Here is a 15,226-nt window from a genome sequence, read left to right as displayed (position 1 = left end):
CCCTCTGCAGCCTGCCAGCTGATAGTTTAAAGGGACTTGCCTGGCTGGGCCCTTTAAACTGCCCAAACCCCAGCACCCTACCCCCCAGCTGCAGTCCAGCCCCACACTTACCTTATCCTGCAGTGCAGCATCCTTCCTCTCCTCCCAGGAGGAGCAAGAAGGCCGTTTTCAGCCTCTTCCACCTCTCTGGGGGCCTGCAGGGCGACGGAAGAGGCTGAAAACGGCCTTCCTGCCCCTCAAATGGCTGCCGCAGCAGCCATTTGAAGGGCAGGAAGGCCGTTTTCAGCCTCTTGAAGGGCAGGAAGGCCACTGGGGTTTGGGCAGTTTAAAGGGCTCTGCCAGGCAGGTCCCTTTAAACTATCAGCTGGCGGGCGGCGGGGGGGGACCTGCTGCAGCAGGGCCCTTAAAGGAGAAGTTTAAATGGCCATTTAACTGGGGAAATGGCCATTTAAACTGCCCCTGTAAATACGACCCAACGAACCAGCATACAGTTCGTGGGTTTTTTGGGTCGTATTTAGGTTCGTGCCCATCTCTGCTCCTGAGTAGTAATCTACACATCAAAGGGCAGTAAAGGAATAAACAGTAAACAGATGCTCTGACCTGTCTATCTTTCTAACTCTCTGGTTTCTCCCCCTCTGAAACCTGAGGAATGGGACAGCATTAGAAGTGGAATCTTCTAACATTCCCTGAATGTAAATTGTAGTCATGCACTTATATTGCGCTTATATCCAACAGAGGTCTTGCAATCTGACTGTTGCTACATTGAAAATGGGTGGAGCCAGCCAGGGTTAAGGACTAAGCTAATTAGTGTGTCATAGTCAAAGGTATTTTAAGTCAGTGTATAAATTCTTTTTTATATAAAATTTATTTTTATAAATGTAAGCAGAACAGAAAAAATAAAATAAAAACTATTTCACAATTATAATTATGTCAAAAGAAAAAGAGTAAACATAATATAACAAACAGTATAAATAACTTACATTTTTTATATCCAGCACATACCAATCCTTGAATGTGTTTGGTGTCTGTCAGAAAAGAAGGTATAGTCTCCAATATTCAGATTTTTGATCCTACAAGCATCTTCCAATTGTAACATTTCCGTATAATTAAACACATTTTGGAGAAGATGGGGGGAAGTGAAGAGAGGGGAGAGACTTTTGAGGTAAATGCTCTCTGGATTTATGGCTGTCAAAATCTCACATGCTCTCTGGTCCTTTCTTTTATTTATGTAAACCACTTCAGTCGCCCACAATGTAAAAGAGACACAAGCTCGGTTAATAGTTTGTAAGCTTTGTGTTCCCTTTGTAGGATCAAAAATCTTTTAGACATTTAACCCACTGAAGCCATCATATACTATTTAAGATATTACTTCAAAAAAAAGTTTCTTGACAGGAGGGGAGAGAGCACATTTTGGGGAAGTTTGCCTTCTTTGGGTCCCCCCCCTTTTTCTTAGATCCATTACCCCATTCATGTCTCCGAAGATCATTATCTTCTTGAAAATTGAAAATGGATTGGAAAACATTTTCATAAAAACTTTCTCTTGCATTGTTTGGTGCATATATTGTTGCTAGTGTGTAAATCTTGCCTTCCAGGAGCCTGATTTTCAAAATCAAATACTTTCTATCAGCCTCTTAATTCTTCTGTAACATTTATTTGTAAATTGTTTATACAAACCACAATACCTTTAAAAATGATAAATTCTTAATAAACACACTAATACATACAAGCAAAAAACAGGAACAAAACCCCAACAAATCAGAAATTATAATATAATATAACAGGAAGGGGGGGACAATCCTGTGCTTCATCAGCTATTGTAACTGAGACTCTCATGTGAGATCTGAGGGGGCTTGAGCCCCTTAGCCCCCATGTAGTTCACTGGCTGCCTGGGGGGGGCTCAGCCCCCCCTGGCCAAATCCAGGGGGGCTCGAGCCCCTCAGCCCCCCCGTAGTTTACACCTATGCTTGCAATAAATATGATTTATGGGTGAATTAGCTGGCAAGGAAGACAGCTATACAAGAGGCAGTAACTGGGATCTATCACCTTTGTATACCAGGTCTCTTCCTACAATAGAACAAGCGAGTCTGGTGCTTAATATCAAACAATAACTTTATATATATATAAAGTTATATAACAATAACTTAACACAAGAACTTCATGCACATACACACCAATTACTGGGGAAAATAATTACACACACACACACACAGAGTCCTAGGAAATGTAGCTAGAAACTGGGGATAGCAAGAGGGAGTAATTATATCTGCCTATCCTGGAGAAGGGGGTCCAGTCCATGGTGAGAGAGAGAAAGAAGCTTCAGACGTCCAGCGTCCTTGGCAAGGCAAGAGGCTTAGAACAAACCTCAAGGGAACAGCACTTGTGGATCCGGAAACGTGTTCAAAGGAAGAGAGGCTTAGGGAAGAGACCCTAAGGGAGCAGCATCCTAGAAGCTAGCACGGTTTGAATGGGGCCAGAGCTCTACCTTTGTAGGTAAAATGTCCCCTGAGTTGGAGGAGAGCCCTCCTAGCAGTTAGGACAAAGACTCAAATGGTCAGTTCCTGGGTTAGACAAAAAGATTGAGTACTTTGATTGATAGCTGCCAGGGTGTGTGAAAGCAAATGCAGAATGTGTTCTAGTGCTGTACAAAAGGAATAGTTTGTCTGATGAAGTACACCGGAGCTAGGTTAAGTGTTTTTAGGGAGGGGATACATTGTGCCAGGAATGACTGTCTATACTTATGAATTTCATTTGATTAGCTCCTCAATCATGGACAGGAGATCTCATCACAGAAGGAGGGTAAGGAATGTGCTAAGTGGGGGTGACTCTGTGAGGCCTTTATTGCACTGGGCACCAGCAGGGCTGGGGTGGAGAGTAAATCCAATCATTCCTTAATCACCCCACATTCCTGAGTGGCATTCCATGCATGCCATGTCTCCCGGGCGGGATTCAGCAACTGCTAGAGGTCCTCTGTTGGCCAAACCGCAGCCATTTTACTTCAGAGGCCTGAACATTTTCAATATTAGCAGCAGCCATAAATATGAAGCTGCTGTTAAAATGGCGGACCAGGCCAGGCTGACCGCTTACATGGGGGGGGGGCTTCTTTTCAGTAATTGAAACTTCACCTTAACCTCACAGTGATTCTTCCCTATTCTGGCGGCTTTGTTTTAGCATGACTCCCTGCTAAGCCAGGAGGCAGGCAATGGCAAACCACCTCTGTTAGTCTCTTGCCATGAAAACCCCACCAGGGGTCATCATAAGTCAGCTATGACTTGAGGGCACACTACATCACCCTTCTAAGCCTACATTATGTGTAACTCTTTAAATATAGCAGTGCCTAATTAAAGCATTTAGAAAAGTTGTTAGCCTGGTCCATCTTTCAATGGGCAGTTGGAAGTTCTTTTGCGAACTGGACAGCCAAGAAGAACCCCTTTCATATAATAAAAGATGTTGAATTGTATTCATGATGCTACATAACTGACCTGCCAATTTTAGATGGATTTTCATGATTTTTAGATGGGATCCCCCAAGACTTACCATTAAATCACATAACATAACAGGTCCACAGACTGTACCCAAAACCAAGTGCTTTGCAGTGTAATAGGCAGCAGAAAAAGCTTAAAGCAAGTTCTGTATCCCAAGGACCTTACAATGTAAATTTGGATAGTAGGGGAAAGAGCAGAGAGAAGGGCAGGAGAGGAAGACTACCTGACTGATGGATTGAAAAGAAGAAGCTCCACAGGCTGGCAGTGCCTATTGGAAAAACAAAAATCCAACATCTAGTGGAAGAAAATACTCTCCTCCTAAGTTTAGAATGGAGAAGAATGTTTTCACACACACCCTTCAGTCTTTCCTTTGTCCAAAGAAGGAACTAACCTCTGGAAATCTCTTTGATTTGCTGCAGTGAGACATGAAGGTAAAGTCTAGTTGGTAGTTTTATGGAACCAGCTCAAGGGGTGGAGGGCAAGGAGCGAGGTGACAGAAAAGAGAGAGACATCAGGTGGAGCTTAAAAGGCCACAACTTTATTGAATACTGCTTTCAAGAACATTGGCACCTCATGGGGCTTGGATCCAAGCAACAGCTGACCTGCCTGCCAACTGTAGACTCCACATCCCCTCAGTCCACCAGCTGAGGAGGAAACCATAGGAAGACAGTCAGTGGGAATCTACGTGAGCAGAAGTCTGTGTGTGATTCCCCTGTCATCTGGGAGCGAGCATGCCCCAGCAGCCCCTGAGCTGGGTTTGCCCCATCTGTGCCTCTTTCCCCAAATCCCTTAAGGGGCTTCTTATCTATGTGGAAACAGTGCTAGCTGGCTGTGTCCTCCCCCTTACCCATGCCAAACCACACCAGGAGCCCAAAGCAGCTCCTGCCAAAGCTCCTAAAGCTGCAACCAACCCCTTAGACAGTCCCTCAGGTCTTGCAGCCAAAGATCCTGCCCACAACTGGACAAGTGCTCACCATCAGGGCAGAACACCACCTCCATGCAAAAGGAAATGTCCAGGTGTTGAATCACCCCCCCCCACACACACACACACTGAGTCTGCAAAGCATCTCACAACTTTTGCCACCTGTCTTATGGCTAAGTCGATCTTCTCAGGAGAGGAGGTGCCCTGCCATGAGCACCTTTCAAGCAAGTCCAAATTAAACAGACACATGTCCGAAAGTGATCCCACAAAGTCCCCAAGTCTGCCAAGATGGCACACAACAAGTCCAAGCCTGGCTGGGCATCCAGATCATTCTTCCCCAGCTGGATCATGATCGTGTCAGAAGGGCCCAGCTGGACAGCCTGCTGCAGAAATGTGGGAATAAAGAAGTTCCACCGCAGACCAGCAGGTGTGAAAAAGCTGACCAATGGCCCTGGCAATCATGTGCCCAGTGATAGGCCTGCATGAATCACAGTGGGGTGGATTGCTCCGCCTCCAACCTCTATGGCCTGCTATGCCGCAAAGGAAATGCAGGGGTCAAGGAAGCCGCAGGCTAAAGGAGGAGATAGTTGCTAGGTGGCTGTTTTTGGTCTTGGAGGTGAAACCCTGCTCCTGTATGGAAGCTAGATAGCACAAGACCATGGCTTCGGATGTGGGCAGCCCAGCCACCCCCCCCCCCCACAGCTGGTGAAAAAGCCCAGGAAACTGGCCAGTGAGGCCTGGCATGCCCACAGGATGGAGGGGGCAATGGACTCCAATATTCCCCACATTATTGAACTCTCCCAAGTTCCCACAAGTTGTCTAGGAATGGGTCTGGGGTCTGACAAGCTTCCTGGGCCAGGGTGAAGAACTGCTCCATCTGTAATCTGTTATCATCACCTGTAATGTAATGGACTGAGAAGGAGATGTTAGCAGCCAAGCAGGCCAAGAGCAACCAGTAGACAAGACACATGACCTGCCCAGAGCATGAGGACTGCCTGTTCAGGACCCAAACAACTGCCTGGTTTTCACACCAAACCTTCACCTGCTTGTCCTTGAGCTACTTCCATCAGATGACCACCACCACCACAATCAGGAAAAGCTCAGGGAATGTGAGATCCCAGTTGATCCCAAACCCACTGCAGTGTACAGGCACAGGCCAAAACCCATGCTGCCAGTGGTGTAAGAGTGCACCTGCAGCTCTGATCCCAGTTCCACTGAGTCTTACCAAAGCATAACCCCATTGTACCCAGACAGGAATGAAACCCAGACCTCCAAGTCTCTCCTTGTTCTTTGGGAGCCACTAATTTGATGGTAGGGGGCAACAGTGCTAGCTGTAGTCCTGGTGAGCCTCATGCAGAAGGCCCACTCTACAAGAAAAATGAAGGTGCCCAAGCAGGGCCTGCAGCTCCCTCAGTGTGCATGTAGGGCAGGATAGGGTGTGCAGGATCAGCTCATGGAGGGCCTGGAGCTGATCAAAGGGGAGACAGGAACACCTGGCCACCAAGTTCAGCTCAATGCCCAGACAGGTCGGGCAGGAAGACAGGCCCTTTGTCTCTTCCTGGGCCAAGGGGCTCCCCAATTTGCTGGCCAACACCTGAAAGGTGGCCAGTTGGTTGGCACAGGGAGTGCTGTCTGCCAGGGCAAGTATGAGAAAATTGTTCAGATTATGGGTTACCTGAGGGCACCCTATATAGTCCTTTACTACCCATTCAATGAATGTACTAAAGGCTTTGAAAGCCAGCCAGGCCATGGAGCAGTCCATGGACATTGTCTTGTCCAGATACCAGCAGCTCCTGAATTTAAATCCCAGAAAACAGAAGTCCTCTGCACCAGAAGCAGCTGGAAGGCCCCGGTGCCGCAGGACCTGATGAGGTGAACTGCCTGATCGAATGATGTGTATCGAATGGGGCAGTATTCTGCTGGGATGGCCTTGTAAATGGAGGAACCCTGTGGATAGGACAAATTGTGTATCAGGTGCTACTCACTTAGGGCCTTCTTTGGCACTACCTTCAGAGGAGAAAGTTGGGGAGAGGTGGGCTAAGGAAGGAGCCAGCCATGTGGCCTGCTGCCAGTTCCTTGCTGATTTTCCTGACCATGACCTCTGGCAGCTTCCTGGTGGACTTGAGGTTGCTGAAAGGGGTGGCCACCCAAGAGCCCTTGAAAGGGATCTGGAATCCATTGTAGAAAACCACCCACAAGCAAGTCGCCACTGCCCAGCTAGGGTAGTGATCAAGGAGGCAGCGGAGAACCTCCAAACCCAACCTGGCTGCTGGCCTGCTACATTCCAGCAGTGGCGGGCTTAGCAGCGATACTGCTGGACCCTCCCTCCTGCTGAAGAGGGGAGAGGCAGCCCAGCCACCTAGGAGAGGTCCTTGACAAGCTTGCAGCCTCAGCCCAGCTGCTCCACACGTTCAGTGGGTTTCTCAAAGGCTTGAACAGCCCTTGAAATGTGCAGCTGCCCCTCCCCATACTCATGCATCCCCAGTCCTACCACGCCACCCCTCCATCCTTCCCCTGGAGCCATGGAGGGGATGGGGTGAGTGCCCCTGCCCCTTACAGCAGCCTCTTCATTGGCTGTCTGCACTGAGGCTTTGGTCCCTTGGCGGGGAGTGGCCCTGGTCACCTTCTTGGAAACCATGGCCTTTTGTACCTGTCTGCTTGAATATTCCCTCCTGATTGATCCTGGCATGCACCAAGCTGTGGCTCTCCTCCCTACACCCATTTTCTCCCCTTCCCCTTCACCGCTGCCGAGGGCACTCCTGCCTCTGATGCCAATCAGAGGCAATTGCGCCCGCAAGCCCAGCCAGTTCCTGATTTAAGCCCTGTCTGTGGACTTGAGCAAAGCCCACCTGGGCCAGGTCTGCTAGTCAGGGGCTCTTCCTCCACCTGGTTAGGCTGCCACTCATTGGTCAGCTGGGCAGCGTGAGCCCATTGGCTTCCTGGGTGCAGAGGCCACTGGGAGCAGCCCAGGCCAGGATGACATGGCAGCCACCTTCCCCCACGTCCTGCACCCCACGTCCTGCAAACGGCACCCCTTGGTGAGTCGGGAGGCTTGGGCTTATTATGTGCTCTTGAAGAGACTAGATTTGGAGTCCTTGCCTGCCTGTGTGAGGGCACTCTGCATGTGAAGTTATCCATGGCCTGCTGCAGTCATCTGTATCATACACATTAAATGAGGCAAAATTGCTTCTGTGTTTTTCCCCTCAATTTTTTTTACAGTGTAGTTGTTGCCATCAGTATAATTTTTCTTTTAAAAAAAATTCTTCCTCTTTTCTCCCTTTGCATTTCCAGATAAGAGCATCAGGAGCATTTTTTACATATTGGTTTCTGGATGTGTGGGTTTGCTTTCTTATTACAAAAATTGTATGCCTGACCACTGAGGAAGGCTCTGGGGCTGAAACACATATGGTCTGGTTTAGTGTTGGTCACTTGACAGTATCATCAGCTGTATTTGGAGTATGTTATATATACCCATTTTAAGCACAAGTGTGCCGCCTGCCATTCAGGCCCTATGTTTTTAATTTGAGTACTGTGTACCCTGTATAATAAACATGTATTTTAAATATATTTTAAAGGTTTTTGACTTGACCTTTGTAGTATCTACTGTTTGTTTAGGTTGAGTTTGCTGGTAGCTTTTAATGTTCAGGATCAGGCTACTGTAACTGGGTCGTATCCTAACTGGGGGAAGCTCAGCCATAGGGGCCTTCTTCCAGCTTAATTGGCTCTTCCATTGGAAGTTCCTTAAACTTAGCTTAGTGGAGTGGTAGGATACAGGAAGTATTAAACATAGGGCCCTCTGCTAATTAAGATCCTGAAGTCATTTTTTGAAGTTGGTTTGGTCTGTTAGTCTCATGCATACTTTTGTGCAACCCTTGTCCACTCCCAAGCTACAGATAGATTTGGCTAGAGTTAATGCAAATAAACTGGTATTTGTCAAGGCAAACCAGGATTTGAGTGATTATCTGCAGTAAAATTTCAGTTTCAAAAATGAACCACAATTAAAACAAACCAGAGTTTTGTATTATTTCTGAAATGACCACTGTCTTTATTTTCTTCATTGTAATTTGAGCTCTCTGTTCTGCATATTTCTTGGGGTTTTTTTGCTCTTTCATGTTTGTGGTATATTGTGCACTAGATTAATTGCAAGTATCTGCAGAGAACTTTAGTTCAAGGCAAGAGACTTAGCTTGATGAATTTCTGATTTCTTTTAATCCTATGATTTTGTGACTACTAGACCCCTGTTCAGACATCAGGTGGTGTCATTGTAACCTATAAGGACTCTGTCCCCCATCCAATAGACTACCAGTTTTGAGGCTATGTACCTAATGTTGGGACTGAGAGCCAAGCTACAAGTGATGCCTGACACAAGTTGGACACTTGTCAGCTTCCCTCAAGTTTTGATGGGAAATGTAGCTGTCCTGGTCTTACAGCTTGGCTCTCCATTTAATTAAAGTTTACAGAACCCCCCCCCCCACACACACACCCAGCGGAGGGGAAGGGGTGGTGCCCAGTAAGAGCCCAACGCCTACACTCCCCTCCCAACCACATGTTCTCCCTCCCATAGACTGCCGCTCTGTAAACTTCTGTAAGCTGTAAGTTGGTGTACTGCCCACCTTGCTGCCCAACCCCAACCTGAGTTGATGGATGTAATCTCAGGGGGAATGCTGGGGACTCCTAAACTGATTATCTTGTTAGGTCTACACATAAGCCTCTGTAAAAGGTTTCCAGATATCTACATAAAAGTCTATATGTTGTTGTTGTCTATATGCCATGCGTTCAAATGTTGGTAATGTTGTAAGGTCCTCAATCCTTAATATAATTCTTTTAGCTTCAGTAAGGACATTTTCACTGACTATTGATTAGTTTCCAGGAGACAGGCAAATAATGTAGAAGTATTATAAACATCCTAATAAAAAATCAATGAGTATTCTAATACAAAATTAATATCAGTTATAACTTTCTCCACAAATATCTGGACATGCCCAAAGCACATACTTAAGAGACTCATCCTCTTAAGTTACAACTTCAACAGTTAGACACTACTTAATTCTTTATTAAAAAGGTGCTATGATATTCAATATATCCTAAATATAATTTTTTTGTTGGATTTGAGTCCAGAGTCAAGCTCCCTTGAAAGCTTATAACCTGACAATCTGGTTGGTAGAAGGAACAGGATCCATTTAAGCTTGAATAGACCCTAATGTACTCCATATAAAGTGGAGAACCAGACAAGAATCCTCCAAAAGAACCAGAGATGGATAAGGGCCTGGTCACAAGTTCTCTAAAATCATGAGTGATTGGGGGAAATCCCAAGTTTACCTAACATGTAAATGAACTCACCTTCAAATTGGTTTGGGGGAAGGAAAAAAGCACTTCTGTGTATGTGCACAGAGGCAGGAGAGACTTTGTCTGTACCTGCTTTCCACCCATCGCACTTTTGTGGATAGATCTCCCAGTGTACTATTTGTCACATACTTATAATGTACCCATAAGCAATGTTCCCTCTAAGCTGTGTGGTGTTGTGAGCCAAAAAACTACTTCGTGAGCTGAAATAACAACTTGCATTAAAGTTTTGAGCGTACTTCCTTTAAAAAAAATTATTTCTGTCTACAAATATACAAAATATTCAAACATAAACTACAAACTACTTTAATTTGTATTGTTTCTCACTTAGAAACAATAATGCAAGCAGCCATTCATGCATGGTTTCTAAATATCAAACTAATTACTCTGCAGGTAAAGTTATTAATGCTTCTCCTTCCCAGCTGTTTGATATACAAATATAAATATATCTGAAAACATCCTGGGCACATGTTAGCCTTCTCTATTCCAAGAAGATTGCAGCAGATAGGTGGAGAGATTTACAGTAATAATCCTGTACAAAGTAACTCCAGTCTAAGCCCATTGATTTCTAGCCTCTGTAGAATCCCAAAACAAAAACTATGTAATCCATTATGATTACAATAAAAACAAATTAACAATAAAAACCAGTTGTCCAAGACCATTTTGTCTCATTAGGTGAAAGGGCCACAAAAATCAGAGTGTACTTATGTATAAAAATGGATATGTTCATGCTGATTGCAAAGGGGTAGTTGTTTTAGACTGTTGCTGCAAAATAAAGCAGACACCGAGTGACACCTTAAAGACTAGCACATTTATTTCAAGATGAGCTTTTGTGAGTCAGTGCTGACTTCTTCAGATATGTATGGAAATCAACCTGAGAATCATCCTTACATTTTCTTTTTCCCACAAATGACTTTCACTTGAAAGACGCATGACAGAATTCATCCTTGATCTTAAAGTACTTTAACATCAATATATGCACCAAATAAGGCAAAATAAAAATGCTATGAGAAAATTTTTGAAAAACTATTAGATCTTCAAGAGGGGAATGTTTTGATTTCTGGGAATGTGAATTTAAAAAAGGATAGATCCAAGAAGACAGAAGGGGGAAGGTTCCCCAAAATTGTTTTCTGATATATGGAAATGTTAAATTTGGTGGACCCCTGGAGAGTTGCAAATCTAAAGTCCAGAGATTATGCCTTTTTTCTCAGAAAGGCATCAAATGTATTCTAGGATTGACATGAGTTGGATATTGAAAACATCAGCAAATTTTTAAAAGGCTGAAATTTAACCAAAAATTTATGCAGTCCACAGTCCTTTATTGATTGAGTGGCAAGGAGATCAAAATAAAAGAAGATGGAGACTGAATGATAACATATTGCATGATGATGTTTTAGGGAAGCGTACGAAAGATTTGGAAGAATTCTTTAAATTGAATCTTGTCTGTGAAGTCTCTGATACAACAATCTGGGAAGCAAGTAAAGCTTTTATGAGATGAAATTTGATACCTACGACCTTACAAAAAAGGAAAGAGAAAATAGGACAGATAAACGGAATAATAAAGAAAATTCAGGTTTTGGAAGGGCAGCGTAAAAAATCACTTAAAAAGTTGATGTTAACGGAAATTAAACAATTGAAAAATCAATTGAATATGTTGCAAACTGAAGAAATGCAGAAGAAACTAAGTTTTTTGTAAACAAACATTTTGAACATGTGAATAAACCTGGTAGATTCCTGTCTCACTGCTTAAGAAAAGAATTGGAAAGAAAAAGAAGAATAGGAGTGAAAAAGTCTGATGGAATAACATATATGGAAAAGGAGATTCACCAACATTTTATTTCCTTTTCTTACACAACTTTATGGAAAAGAAAATCTAACAGAACAAGGTATGGAAGATTACATCATAGGAACATTAACTTTAAAGTTTGCACCTGAAGATAGAGATTTATTAAATCATAGTATTACAATACGGGAGATCTCACAGGTAACAAAAAGATTTTTAAAAGATAAAGCTTTAGGTCTGGATGGGTTATAAGCAGTGTATTATAAATGTTTGGAGGTAAAGCTGATATTGCCCCTTCAAAAGTTAATGAACAAAATAAGTGAAGACAAGATCCCACCAACTTGGCAAGAGGCTTTTATAACTTTGATTTATATAGTGACCCTATGTTACCTTAATCTTATAGACCCATTTCATTATTGAATGTAGATTATAAACTCTTTACTTCAATATTAGCAGAAAGGCTAAGAAAATGTATAGCAAAAGTAATATACCCAGATCGGATGGGATTTGTACCTAAAGATTAATGAAGGATAATGTTAGACTTGTAGTAGATGCAATGGAATTTGTAGAGAAGAAAAGATATAAAGTGACATTTATGTTTTTAGATGCTGAAAAGGCATTTGATAGACTTTTTTACAACAAATATTAGGACATTTAAATTGTGGTCTCAGATTTGAGAACTAGATACAAGGAATCTATACAAAGCAGAATGCAAAAATATTGATTAATGGAGTAATAACAGAAGGACTTCAAATTGAAAAGGGGACCAGACAAGGATGTCTACTATCACTACAATTGCTTATTTTAGCAATGGAAGTTTTTGCATCAAAGATGAGACAAGATTCCACAATCAAGGGTTTAAATGTAAATGGTAAAGAGTTCAAATTGAAAAGTTATGCTAATGATGTAGTTCTGACAATTCTGAATCCACATGAGATGTTACACTATGTTATAGAACATCTTACAAAATTTGATTCCTTTTTAAGCTTTAAAATTAATAAGAAAAAAACTAAATTTCCAAATTTTTAATGTAATAAGAGGAGGAAAAATCAAGGAAATGTGAGATAGCAACAAATCAAGTGAAATATTTGAGTATTAATTTGACAGGACTAAGATACATTATTCAGGGACAACTATGAAGTATTCTGGAAGAGAATACAAAGAGATTTTGAAAGATGGTCTAAATTAAAATTATCTTGGCTAGGAAGAATTTCCACAATAAAAATGAATATTTTTCTAAAATTTAATTTTTTATTTCAAATGATAGAAATTAACATGCAAGAAAAGACATTGAGAAATTGGCAAAAACAAATAAATATATATTTGTTTAGTATGGCAAAAAAACCAAAAATCAGATTTAAGGTGTAATAGGATGAAAAAAGAAGAGGAGGCCTAACCATACTGAATATTAAGATATATTATCAAAATGCTGGCCTGGTCTGGATTACAGATTGGATCCAAAATCCAAATGCTAGATTAATAAAGTTGGAAGCGGCAGATCTGATAGAACGGCTACATAACCAAGGCTAATTTCAAGGGGGAACATTCCAGAACACAGTTCCAGCAGTTCCCCAAAGAGGTCACATGTCAGGTGGCCCCGCCCACCTGTCTCTTGGCCATTTGGGGCCCATTTTGTCCTGGATTGGGGCCAAAACAGCTTGGATTGGGCCTCTGACGGGTGGTGGATCACTCTCCTGCTCAGCAGTGGCCCGATCCTGACCATTTTGGGCCCCTTTTTGGCCATTTTCAGCCCCTTTTTGTCATTTTGGGCCCAATTTTGACTCTGAATGGCCAGGATTGGGTCCAAAACAGCCAGGATAGGTGATGTCAGGGGGTGTGGCATATGCAAATCAGTTGTGCTAATGACACATTTCCGGTGATGCCAAGGAGCGTGGTATATGCTAATGAGTTATGCTAATGAGTTCCTCCAGCTCTTTTTCTACGAAATGACCCCTGTACATAGCTATGTCTTGCTAAAGAAAAGGATGAGAACACCACACACAATTCATGTAATCAGAGACAGTTTGCTCAAAATTTGGGATTCAATGAAAATGAGAGGATAAGAGTTTACCCTTGCTTGGAAATGAGCTTGTGTGACTGGCTGCTCCCTCTTCTCTGATTGGTCAGTTAGAACTCGGTTGAAGGGCTGACAGTTTCTGACAGGATTGTTCAGAGAGTGTTTGGGAGTGAGTCTGATAGGGAAGGTCAGACAGATTGCCCTCTGGACTGAGGGAAGAGGCAACTTTTGTTTTAAATGTAACATCACTGTCCTGAAGAAGAATTTTATTTAAGAATTCTTAGTATAAGTGTCAGCAGAATCTGACTCTTGCTTGACACAGACACTATAGAACTGAGAGTGTGTTTTGGCAAGAATGATAGGATAGTAGGTTAGACTCCTTTTCAAGCCAAAAGAAGAAGGGTAGTATCTTCTTAGGAGAAGATTTATTCCTTCCCAGTTTCTAAAGGGGGTTTGGCTCTGAGGAGGACCACAGGTCTGTTGTGAAGGGAAAAGAGTTTTAAACTAACTCCAGGAAACCTGAGCTGTCATAGGAAACTCTGTGAAGAAACATTGTTGCTATAACTAAAGTATTAGGTATATCACCTCTCACTGTTAAGAACCAAGATTATAAGAAATTAAGCTTCAAGGAAACTATTTTGCCTGTTACTCAAAGTTTATTCTGTACTACCAATAAAATTTTACCTCAGCAATTTCATTCCCTAACTACACTTATTCAATCCCTGCCTGTTAAAAAAGTTATTTCCTTTTGAACATTAAACAGTCTCCAGTTCTATTTCCAACAAAAAGGAAGAGGGCTCCTGCTTCTCCCCATCAGGTTTGCGGGCTGAGCTAAAAAACCAAAATTATATCTGACAGTCGTGGTGGGACAAATACACTCTCAAACCACAAAGATTAACATGCTACCTGGGACTGTTCAGCCAAAGTAGGCAAAGTGAATTTTGGTGGGAAAATTTGCCTGAGAGTGGGGGAGTGAAAGGGGGTCCATCATAGACCCTCTGTTTCCTGTGTGGCCAACTCTACCATCCACCCTTACAGTTAAACACGATTGAAAGGAAAAATAATCCTTTCTTCCTTATAAATGTTGGAACTGATCTCAAAGTCCAAAATTTTAACCAAAATCTGTGAAAAGTGATTCTGCTATCATGCTTAATATAATGCTTATATATAGCAATCCTAGATCATTTTTATGGAATGATTATCACTTACATAAATTCATTAAGGTAATTTTTCAGTGATATGTAAATCTATATAGTTTCCAGTATTTTAAAGAAGAAAATTGATTGGAAATGGTGTGATGAAACCATAAGCATTTTTGGATGGTATACAGTCATATGTTTATGATGTCCAGCATTGGAATTGGAATATTTCCAATCATGCTGGTGATTTGAATGCACATAACGCATGACGTCTATCATCAATTAATAGTAATGGATCTCTTTAAAAAGACGAAAGACGCAGACTTCCAATGATAAGTTAACTTACTACTTTAAGAGCAGAAGATACATGGGTGTGGTGGTGCAGAAGTTGTGTCACTACCATAAAGATGCTGGTAAAATTTGATAGAGAACAGTTGGTGCAGATTACCACCAATATGCTTCTTCAGCAGTGGTGTCCATTGGGCACTTCAGCTGTTTATCTGTGCAATTTTTAAAAACAGCCTGCTTTGGAAACAAATT

The 15,226-nt window shown here is 42.5% G+C and overlaps 1 protein-coding gene across 1 annotated transcript in view; it reads left to right on the top strand.

Moving 5' to 3' along the window:
- Positions 1 to 15,226, top strand: part of MCTP1 (multiple C2 and transmembrane domain containing 1) — a 412,208-nt gene that overhangs the window by 137,625 nt on the left and 259,357 nt on the right. The gene's annotated exons all lie outside the window — the stretch shown is intronic.

Source organism: Eublepharis macularius, chromosome 8 (assembly GCF_028583425.1).
Source record: "Eublepharis macularius isolate TG4126 chromosome 8, MPM_Emac_v1.0, whole genome shotgun sequence".
Lineage (NCBI taxonomy): Eukaryota > Metazoa > Chordata > Lepidosauria > Squamata > Eublepharidae > Eublepharis > Eublepharis macularius.
This window is presented reverse-complemented; position numbering and strand designations above follow the sequence as displayed.